Consider the following 12,006-nt stretch of genomic DNA (forward strand, 5'->3'; position numbering starts at 1 on the left):
TTCTTCTTATGGGCAAAGCCCAGGTAAGATGGGAGAGTCACATCAAAGAGTTGATGAAGTCAGAAATATGTCACAATGCCCTCTGTGAGCAAGGCTCAGGCAGGAGACTCACATCACCCGGGTGCTGGGCCCAGCAATATGTCACAATGTCTTCTGAAAGTAGGGCAAAGGCAACATTAATGTCACCTTAGTGTAGCGCAAAGTGAAATGTCACATCTTCATGTGGGTGGGCCTTAGAAAGATGGGAAGAGTCCCATCAGCTAGGTGCTGTACCCAGCAATAGGCAAAAATATCCCATCTGAACAGAAACCAGACAGGAGTCATATTACCTGGGTGATGAGTGCAGAGACACATCACAATGCTCGCGTAGGCAAGGCCAAGGCTGAAGAGTTACATTACATGGATGTTACACTAAGCAGTATGTCACAATGGCCCAGGTGGGCAGGGAAAAAATAGGAGAATCACATAAGCTGAGTTTTGAGCCCAGGAACACCCCAGTGTCCCCTACAGGCAGAGACATTAAAGAAATGGTGACTTACATCACTTGGATGCAAGGCCCAGGGATATTCCACCATCTCCCCTGCGGGCAGCACCAAGGCAGGAGTATGGAGTCACATGTGCTGGGTTCAGTGATATGTCACAATTGCACCTATGGACTGGGCCCAGACTTGAGAGTCAAATCACTAAAGTACTGAGCAGAGACATATGCTACAATCACACCTGCAGGATGGTTTAGAGATTAGATTAACAATCTCACACATGTCCCAGTTCTAAATCTGAGAGTCAACACCTCCTGTATGTTGGATCTAATTACAAGAGTCACAATCTCAATGGTGCACTCAACTTGTTTATGAGAGTCTGAGGTTTTCCTTCAGACTATGTACCCTTACTGGAGTCACAAGACTCACAGATGTGCTAAATACTGTGAACTGAATCCACATATAAGAGTCAAGTTTCCAGGCTGGGGGTGGTGCCTCATGTCTATAATCCCAGCACTTTGGGAGGTCAAGGCAGGACTTGAGGCCAGGAGTTTGAGAGCAGTCTGGGCAACATGGTGAAACCGTGTCTGTAGTAAACATACAAAAATTAGCTGGGTGTGGTGGCACATGCCTGTAATTCCAGCCACTCAGGAGGTTGAGGCACGAGAATTGCTTGAACCCAGAAAGTGGAGGTTGCAGGAGCTGAGAGTGCACCACAGCACTCCAGCCTGTGTGTCAGAGTGAGTGAAACTCTTAAAAAAAAAAAAAAAAAAAAAAAAAAAAAGTCAAATTTCCAACTTTTGACTGTTTTCATGACAGAGACTCAGGACCTCAACAGTGTGCTGTGTTCATGTGTAAAGACAACAATTTTTACTGTTGGCTGGGTGTGTATATGAGTGTCACAATTTTGCCTGTGTTCTAGGCTCTCTCAGTACCACACGAGAGCTTTCTACAGTATTAACGAGAGTTGCAAACCACTCTATGACCTTCATGATGGTATACACCCATGATTGTACCTGTGTCTCTAAGCCCAGGTATGAGAGTCAGCATCTCTATCACTGGCTGGTTCCACATAAAAGAGGACAGGCATGGAGGCTCATGCCTGTAATCCCAGCACTTTGGGAGGCCGAGGCAGGTGGATCACTTGAGGTCGGGAGTCCGAGACCAGCCTGGCCAACACGGTGAAACCCCATCTCTACTAAAAATACAAAAATTAGCCCGGTGCGGTGGGGCACATCTGTAATCCCAGCTACCCAGGAAGCTGAGGCAGGAGAATCAATTAAAGCCGGGAGATGGAGGTTGCAGTGAGCCGTTATTGAACTACTATACATCAGCCTGGGTGACAGAGTGAGATTTTGTCTCCAAAAAAATAAAATAAATAAAATAAAAATGAAAAATAAGAGTCCTCACCTGCCTCGGAGCTAGATTAGAAATGAGTCACCACCCCAACTACAGCCAGATGTTCACAAATAACAGTCACAATTTCAACTCCATCCACATGTGAGATTCAAGACCTTACCAGTAGGCTCTGTCCATGTGTGAGGGCAAAATCCTAATGGCTGATAGAGTGTGCATATGAAAAACACAATCTCACCTGTGTCCTGGGTCCTGTGATGAGACTGTCTGTGCCACCTGAAAAAGTTATATATGTGAGAGACTGGTAATCCACTATGATATTCATACAGAGGAGATCCAGGATCTTACTCATTTCCCTAAGTCTAGCTTCAAGAAACAGTATCGGCCGGGCGCGGTGGCTCAAGCCTGTAATCCCAGCACTTTGGGAGGCCGAGACGGGCGGATCACGAGGTCAGGAGATCGAGACCATCCTGGCTAACACAGTGAAACCCCGTCTCTACTAAAAAAATACAAAAAACTAGCCGGGCGAGGTGGCGGGTGCCTGTAGTCCCAGCTACTCGGGAGGCTGAGGCAGGAGAATGGCGTAGACCCGGGAGGCGGAGCTTGCAGTGAGCTGAGATCCAGCCACTGTACTCCAGCCTGGGCGACAGAGCGAGACTCCATCTCCAAAAAAAAAAAAAAGAAAGAAACAGTATCTCTCCTATTGGCTGGTTTGAGGCATGAGAGTTATCATCTCACCCATGAGCTGAACAAGGATATATTTTACAATCCCACCTGTTGATAGAGAGTAAGCAGGAGCGTGACATCACCTGGGCACTAGGCCAGGAATATGTCACAATTTTCCCTGATGGCAGGAACCAGTCAGAAGAGTAACATCAGCTGGGTGATCAGCCAGGGATATGTTACAATCCTGTTCTGAAAGCAGGGCACAGGCAGCAGAGTCACAGCATCTGGGTGCTGAGCCCAGAGACATGTCACAATGCTCCCTGGGAGCAAGGCCCAGGAAAAGGAAGCACATCACCCTGTTGCCGAGTCAATGTTATTGTCACATTCTCCCCTGTGGGCCAGGTGCAGGCTGTAGAGGAGTCACATCTCCTTGGTGAGGAATACAGAGATATGTCACCAGGGTCTTGAGAGTCATAGGGCTAGAGCCCTGTTTGCAGGGCATAGGCAGGTACCTCCCAAATTCTACATGTTTGGCCCAGTGATATGTCACAGTACTCATATGTGGGACCCATGAAAGAGGAGAGTCACATCACCTAGGTGCTAGGTCCAGCGATACATCACCATCCTACATGTTGGCAGAGACCAGGCAGAAGGAGAAGGCCACATCACCTAAATCATGAATGTAAAAATATATCATAATACCCTTTGGGCAGGACCCATGCAGGAGAGTCACCTTGCTTAGGTATTGGACCCAGCCATATGTCACATGCAGTGTGACAGTAGGTAGCTAGTCTGGTATAAGCAGGGCAAGAAAGGGCGCCCCACTCCACACACACCAGAAATGTCAGGTGGCAATCAGGTAATGGCCAGGCAGTTAACTGTCTCGCTAAAGTAATAACTGGTGACAGCTGTTGCCAGGGAACAGCAGTCTCCTAATAGAAAACACCTAAAACTGGTCATCAGTAGCTTCCCAGTGAGATATCAGGAGTTGGGTGGGTTAGGAGAACTAATGCAAGACCCTAGAAGTATGCCAACACATAAAATCCCAAGAGAAGAGAGTCACATCATGACAGTAATGGCAACAGAGATATGACACACAATGACCCTGTAGGCAGGGCCGAGGCAGGAGAGTTACATCAACTGGGTGTTGGACCAAGTAAAATGTTACAACGGCGCCTGTGGGCAGGGCACAGGCAGGAGAGTCACATAACCCGGGTGTGCTGCCCAGCAATGTGTCACAATGTCCCCTATGGAAAGCACCAAGGCAGTAGAGGAGACTCACATCACTTGGGTGCAAGGTCCAGCAATCTGTCAAGATGCTCCTGTGGGAAGTACCAAGGAAAAAGAACAGAGTCACATCACCTAGGTTGGGGTTCAGCAGTATGTCACAATTTCCATCTGCGGGCTGGGTGCAGGCAAGAGTCTAATCATTCAGGTGCTGAGAAGAGGCATATGTCATAATCACACCTGCAAAAAGGTCTAGGGATGAGATTAACAATCTTGTACATGTCCTAGTTCTTGGTAAGAGTCAACATCCCCTGTATTTTCTTTCTAAGTATACAAGTCACAATATTAACAGTGGATAGATTCGTGCATGAGAGCCTTGATCTCCCCTGTGGACTGTGTACCTGTAGCAGAGTCACAGCCTCACAAATGTGCTAAATCTTGGTCCTGAGTCACTCATCATTCTGTGAATGGAATTTATGTAGGGGAGTCAATTTCCCAACTTTCCACCACCTTCAGATGTGATATTCAGAACCCGAGCAATGAACTGTGTTTATAAAAGATGACAAACTTTACAATTGGCTGGGTATGTATACAAGTAACACAATCTGACCTGTGTGCTGGGCCCTGTTAAAAACACACTCTGTACCACCCAAGGGCTTTAGAATGTGGCAATCTGTTGGCCAGGTGCGGTGGCTCACACCTGTAATCCCAGCACTTTGGGAGGCCAAGGCAGGTAGATCACGAGGTCAGGAGTTCAAGATCAGCCTGGCCAAGATGGTGAAAGTCCATCTTACTAAAAATACAAAAATTAGCTGGGTGTGGTGGTACACGCCTGTAGTCCCAGCTACTCAGGAGGCTGAGGCAGAAGAATTGCTTGAACCCAGGAGGCAGTGGTTTCAGTGAGCTGAGATGACACCACTATACTCCAGCCTCTCAAGAGAGAGACTGTCTCGAAAAAATAGTAATAACAAAACAAAAAAATAAATTTGGTATGAGACCTTCATGCTGGTATGGACCCATGATTGTACCTGTGGACCTAAGAGCAAGTAGAAGAGCTAACATTCCTTCAATTGGCTGGGTTCAGATATGAGAGTTCTCACCTACCTATGAGCTGGGTTTATAAATGAATCATCCTCTCAACTGCAGCAGGACGTTGATATATGACAATCACAATTTCAACTGTAGACCTCATACATGTGTGTAGTTTAGAACCTCATGAGTGGGCTCTTTCAATGTGTAAGGGTGACAATCCTAACAGTTGGCAGGGTGTGCATAGAAAAAACAATCTCACCTGTGTGCTGGGCCCTGTAATTACACTATCTGTAACACTTGAGGGCTTTATAAGGTATGTGAGTGAGTGGTAATTCTTTATGACCTTCATACAAAGAGGAGACCCAGAATTTTACCTATTACCCTAAGCCTAGCTACAAGAAACAGTATCTCTCCTATTGGCTGACTCAAGTTACAACACTTACTATTGCACCTTGATCTGGATCATAAAATATATCACAATATTCCCTGAGGGCAGGCACCAGGCAAGAGAGTCACATCACCTAGGTGCTCGGCCAGATATGCTACAATCCCTTCCTGAAAGCAGGGTACAAGCAGCAGAGTCAAATCATAAAAGTGCTGGGCCCAGCAATATGTCTCAATACCTTCTGTGGGCAGTGCCAAAGCAGGAGGATAGTCATATTACCAAGGTGCTGGGTCCAGTGATATGTCACAATCTCATTTGCAAGCTGGACTCAGGCAGGAGAGTCAAATCACTCAGGTACTGAGCAGAGGTGTATGTTAAAATCACACCTGCAGGAGGTCCAGGGACGAGACTATCAATCTCACACCTTTCCTGGTTCTTAGTATGAGAGTCACTGCTCACTGTAGGTTGGGTACAAGTGAAGTAAGAAATTAAGAAAATGACAAAATAATAGCATAAGTAATAATGGTAAAGATTAGAGTAATAGACAAATAATAATAGCTCATAGAATGAATTGTATTAACCAAGGCTGAAAAAAATTTACATAGCCCCCCACAAAGTTAAAGTTTAAAAAAAATATTAACTGCCTGTCCCAAAAAACATTAACCATATGTACGCTCCACATATTTTGTAGGGTCTATAAGCTCGTTCCTTTCTTAGCTGCAAGGTCACAAAACAAATAAGCATAAGCTACAAACCAAGTTTTCCCAAAGATGTAAGACATGCTGCAAAAATATCACAGCAGCCTTTGTTCTTGCTTCTGTTAGCCTGCTTCCTGCTTCACATAGTGCCCGCCTCAAAATACTTAAAAGCAACTGAGTTCTTTGTTCGGGGCTCAGACTTTCAGGACACATGTCCACTGAGCCAGTACACACCTTAAACACTTCCTGCCCTTCATTCGATCTCTCCAGTTCCTTAATTTCCCACAACATAAGTACACAAGTCACAATCTCAGTGGTGGACTAGATATGTGTTTGGGAGCCTAAATTTCTCCTGCAGACTTTGTCTCCTCCATGGATTCACAACATCACGGGTGTGCTAAATCTTGGTCTGAAAGTCAGCAACCCACCTGTGGACTGAATCCACGTATGAGATTCAGCCACGTATGCAGTCAATTTTCCAACTTTCGACTGACTTTGGGTGTGAGATTCAGAATCTCAACAGTGGACTGTGTTCATGTAGAATGACAACAATCTTTACTGTCTGTTGAATGTACATCTAAATGTCACAATGTCACCTGTGTGCTGAGCTCAGCACTCAGCACTATTCAAGTGTTTCATACAGTATGCATGAGTCACAGTCTTCTTTGCAACCTTTGTGATGATATAGACAAATGATCATACCAATGGTTCTAAGCCTGGATATGCAAGTAAATATGTCTCCAACTGGATAGATCTAGATTGGAGAGTCCTCACCTGCCTGTGTGCTGGGTTTAGAAATGAGTCATCATTGGCCGGGCGCCTGTAATCCCAGCACTTTGGGAGGCAGAGGCAGGTGGATCACAAGGTCAGGAGTTCGAGACAGCCTGGCCAACGTGGTGAAACGCCATCTCTACTAAAAATACAAAAATTAGCCAGGTGTGGTGACGCGCGCCTGTAGTCCCACCTACTCGGGAGGCTGAGTCAGGAGAATGGCGTGAACCCAGGAGGCAGTGCTTACAGTGAGCAGAGATCATGCCATTACACTCCAGCCTGGGCAACACAGCGAGACTCCATCTCAAAAAAAAAAAAGAAAAAGAAAAAGAAATGAGTCACCATCCCCAGCCAGGCGCGGTGGCTCACGCTGTAATCCCAGCACTTTGAGAGGCCGAGGTGGGTGGATCACGAGGTCAGGAGATGGAGACCATCTTGGCCAACATAGTGAAACCCCGTCTCTACTAAAACACACAAAATTAGCTGGGGGTGGTGGCACGTGCCTGTAATCCTAGCTACTTTGGAGGCTGAGGCAGGGGAATTGCTTGAACCCGGGAGGCGGAGGTTGTGGTGACTGAGATCGCGCCACTGCACTCCAGCCTGGGTGACAGAGCGAGACTCTGTCTCAAAAGAAAAAAGGAAGAAATGAGTCACCATCCCAACACAGTCTTCAGTTAAAATTGTTACTGTCTTGTGGCTGGATGTTCACATGTGACACTCACATTTCCAACTCTGGACTGCATCTATATTTTAGATTTGGGACCTCTCCAGTGGGTTTCATCAATGTGTTAGGGTGAGAATCCCAGTGGTTGGTGTGCATGTGAAAAGCACAATTTCATCTGTGCTTTGCACCTTTTGGTGACACTGTGTGGACTACCGGAGGGCTTTATATTATATGCAAGACAGTGGTAATCCTCTATGACCTTTGTGTGAAGAAGAGATTCAGAATGCTACCCAGTTTTTAAAGCCTACTTATGAAAGACAGTATCTCTTCTATTTGCCAGTTTGAGGTATGAGAGTCCTCATCATACCTGTCAAGTTTGCCAAGGTATATTCAAAATCCCACCTGTCCACGGAGAGCCAACAGAAGAGTCACATCACCTCAGTGATAGGCCAGGGATATGTCACAATCTTTCCAGAGGGCAGGGGTGAGGCAGGAGGGGTCACATTACCTGGGTGCTCAACCAGGGATATGTTACAATTTCCTCCTGAAAGCAAGTCATATGAAGCAGAGTCCCATCACCAGTGTGATTGGCTCAGGAGTATGTCACAATGCTCTCTGTTGGCAAGTCACAAGCAGGAGTGACACATACCTGGTTGCTGAGCCCAGTGATATGTGACAATTTTCCCTTTGGGCAGAGTGAAGGTAGAAAAGAAGAGTCACATCTCCCAGATGATTGATGCAAAATTATGTCACAGGGCAACTGTGAGCCAGGCCCAGGCAAGAGCCTCCAACTGCCTAGGTGTTAAGCTCAGCAGTACGTCACACTATCAAAAATTCTAAGTCCCAATCATAAGAGGAGAGTCACATCACCTAGGTGCTGGGTTCAGTGAAATGTCACAATCCCTTTTGGCAGGACAAAAGCAAAGAGTCACATCATGTAGGTGATGAATGGAAAGATATATTATAATCCTGAGGGCAAATGGGGCTGTGCTGGAGGGCAAAATCACCTAGGTGCTGGACCCAGAAATACGTCACAGTACACAATATATGCACGGCCCATGCAGAATAGGAGAGTCCTATTACCTAGGTGCTAGATATAGGCATATATCATAATATAGCCTGAGTGAAGGCCCAGAAAATAGAGGCACATCACCTAGGTGACGGGCCCAGAGATATGTCACAATGCCCATTGTGGATAGGGCTCAGAAAAAAAGAGGAGAGTCACATAACCTAAGGGCTGAGCCCAGCTGTATTTCACAATCACCTCCGTGGGCAAGGGTCAGGAAACAAAAAATTGTATCATTTAGGTGATGGGCTCAAAAATATGTCATAATTACTTCTTTGGGAAGAAATCAGAATAATTACATTTGTGTGCTGGTTCAGGCAATAAGTCACTCTCCATCTCTGGTCATGGCTCAGGCAGGAGAAGAGTCAAATCACCTAGGTGCCGGGCCCAAAGATATGTCAAAATCTCTTTTATTAAAAAATCTCAGATAAAAGTACAGTCGCATCAAATAGTTGATGGGCCCAGAGATAAGTCACGATGTCTTCTGTGGGTAAGTTTTAGTAGGAAGACTTAACATAACCTTGGTTTTGGGCCCAGCAGTATGTTATAATGTCTTCTGAGAGCAAGGCCAAGTCAAAAAAGTAATGCCACCTTGAAGTTGGGCCCAGCATTATGTTACAATCTTTTCTACAGGCAGAACCTAAGAAGAGAAAACTTACATTAGCTAGGTGCTGGACTTAGCAATACATCAAAATCCCCCCTGTGAGCAGAGACCTGGCAAGAAGAGAGTCAAATCACCAGAATGATGAGTGCAGAGATATTTCACAATGCCCCCTGGACTTAAGGCAGGACTCAAGCAGGAGAGTTACATCACCTGGGTGTTGGACCCAGCAATATGTCACAATAATCCATGTGGGCAGGGCACAGACAGGAGAGTCACAGAACCTGAGTGCAGAGATTAGTGATATGTTACAATGTGTTTTGGGGGCAGCCCCAAGGCAGGGGAATAGGCTCACATCACCTGGGTGCAATTCCCAGCAACATGTCACAATGCCCCCTATCGGCAGCACCAAGGCAGACAAATGGAGTCACATTACTTAAATGCTAGGTCCAGTGATGTCACAGTCCCATCTGTTGTCTGGTCCCAGGCAGAAGAGTCAAATCAGGTGATGGGCAGAGGCATATGTCACAGTTCCATCTGCACAAAGGTCCACAGATGAGATTAACACTCCCAGACACATCCCAGTTTTCAATACGAGAGTAAACACCACCTGTATGTTGAGACCAAGTACAGGAGTCACAGTGTCAGTAGTGAACTGTATCTGTGAATTCGTGCCTCAGTTTTTTTGTGCAGACTGTTTTAGTGGACTCACATGCTCACAAGTGTGCTGAATGTTGGTCTCAGGGACACCAACCCACCTATGGATAAAATCCATGCACGAAGCCGGGCGCGGTGGCTCAAGCCTGTAATCCCAGCACTTTGGGAGGCTGAGACGGGCGGATCACAAGGTCAGGAGATCGAGACCATCCTGGCTAACACGGTGAAACCCCGTCTCTACTAAAAAATACAAAAAACTAGCCGGGCGAGGTGGCAGGCGCCTGTGGTCCCAGCTACTCCGGAGGCTGAGGCAGGAGAATGGTGGGAACCCGGGAGGCGGAGCTTGCAGTGAGCTGAGATCCGGCCACTGCACTCCAGCCTGGGCAACAGAGCCAGACTCAGTCTCAAAAAAAAAAAAAAAAAAAAAAAAAAATCCATGCACGAGAGTCAATTTTCCAACTTCTGACTCTTTCTGGGTATCAGATTCCAAACCTCAACAGGGGGCTGCATTCATGTGTGAGGATAACAATCTTTACTGTTGGCTGGGTGTGCATACAAGTGTCATAATGTTGCCTCTGTGTGGGGCCATGTTAAGACACCCTCTGTATTATCTGAGGGTTTTATATGGTATGCATGAGAGTTGGAAATCCACTGAGACCTTCTTGCTGGTATAGACCCATGTTTGAACCTGTAGCACTAAGCCCAAGTATGACAGTCAACATCTCTCCAATTGGTTGGGTCCAGATATGAGAGGCCTTGCCTGCCTATGATCTAGAAATGAGTCACCATCCCAACTTTAGCCAGACGATTACATATGACAGTCACTATTCCAGCTATGGACTGTGCCCAGGTGTAAGATTAAGGACCTCACCAGTGGGTTCTTTCCATGTTTAAAGGGTGACAATCCTAGCACTTGGTGGAGAGTGCATACAAAAACCACAGTCTCATATTTTTGCTGGGCTCTGTGATAACATTCTCTGCATCAAATGAAGGTTTTATACAACATGCACAAGAGTGGTAATCCTCTATGACCTTAGTATAGAGAGAAGACCCAGAATCTTACCCATTTCCTTAAGGCTACCTAACATAAATGGTATCACTCTTATTGGCTGGCTCAAGATACGACAGTCCTCATTGCATATGTGAGCTGGGCTAAGATGTGTTTCACAATCCCATCCGTGAGCATGGAGCAAGCAGAGAGACACATCGACTGCCTCTCTGCCAGGGATATATCACAATCTTCCATGAAAGCATGGACCCAGCTGGAGAGTCCCATCTCCCAGGTGCCTGGCCAGAGATATGTTACGATACCCTTCTGAGAGCAGGGAACTGGCAAAAGAGTCAAATCCCCTGGGCACCAGGCCCAGCAATATATTCCAGTGCTCCCTGTGGGCAAGGCCAAATGAGAAGAGACACATCACCTGGTTTGCTGGGCCCTGTGATATATTGCAATTTTCCATTTGGGCAGGGTGCAAGAAAAAGAGGGAAATCACAGCCCCAAAGTGAAAGATGCAGACATATGTCACAAGGGCTACTGTAGACAGGGCCCAGAAAAGTCTCTCATCCCTTGGGTGTTGAGCTCAGCAGTACGTCACAATACCCAAAATATGCAGGCTCCAGGCAAAAAAAAAAAAAAAAAAAAAAAAAGCACCAAGGTGCTGGATCCAGTGCTATGTCACAATTCTCTTTTTGGTTAGGGTCCAGGCAAATAAAGACAGTCACTTTGCCTAGGTGATAAATAAAAGGATATGTCATAACACCCCTTTGGGCAGGGCCCATATAGAAGAATCTTATTACCTAGCTGCTAGACTCAGCAATACATCACAATTTCACTCTGAGCAGAGCACTAGCAATAGAGGAGAGACACACCACTTAGTAAAATATCTCTTGACCTACCACCTATCTTTCTTTTGGGCAAAGCCCACATCAGAGAGGAGAGTTCTCATCAAATACTTGATGAACGCAGAGATATGTCACAAACCCCTAAGAATAAAACCCAGGCAGAAGAGCCACATCACCTGGGTGCTGGGTTCAGCAATATGTCACAACCAGGCAGGAAAGTCATAATTACTTGGATGCTAGGTCCAGCAATATGTCACAATGTCCCTTGTGGACTAGGCCCAGGCAAGAGAAGAGTCACATCACCTAGGTACTGGACCAGGCAATTATGTCACAATCCTCCCAGAAAGCAGGGCAAAACAGGACAGTCAAATCACTTAGTTGCTGGGTCCAGTAATATATTGTAATATCTCCTGAGGGCAAGGCCCAGGCAGAAGAGGAGTCACATCATGTAGGTACTGGGTCCCACCATATGTCACATCTATTCTGTGGGCAGAATATAGGAAAAATGGAAGAGTCACATCAAAGGGGTGCTGGGCCAGTAATAGTTCCAAATCTCTTCTGT

Source organism: Macaca nemestrina, chromosome 4 (genome assembly GCF_043159975.1).
Source record: "Macaca nemestrina isolate mMacNem1 chromosome 4, mMacNem.hap1, whole genome shotgun sequence".
Lineage (NCBI taxonomy): Eukaryota > Metazoa > Chordata > Mammalia > Primates > Cercopithecidae > Macaca > Macaca nemestrina.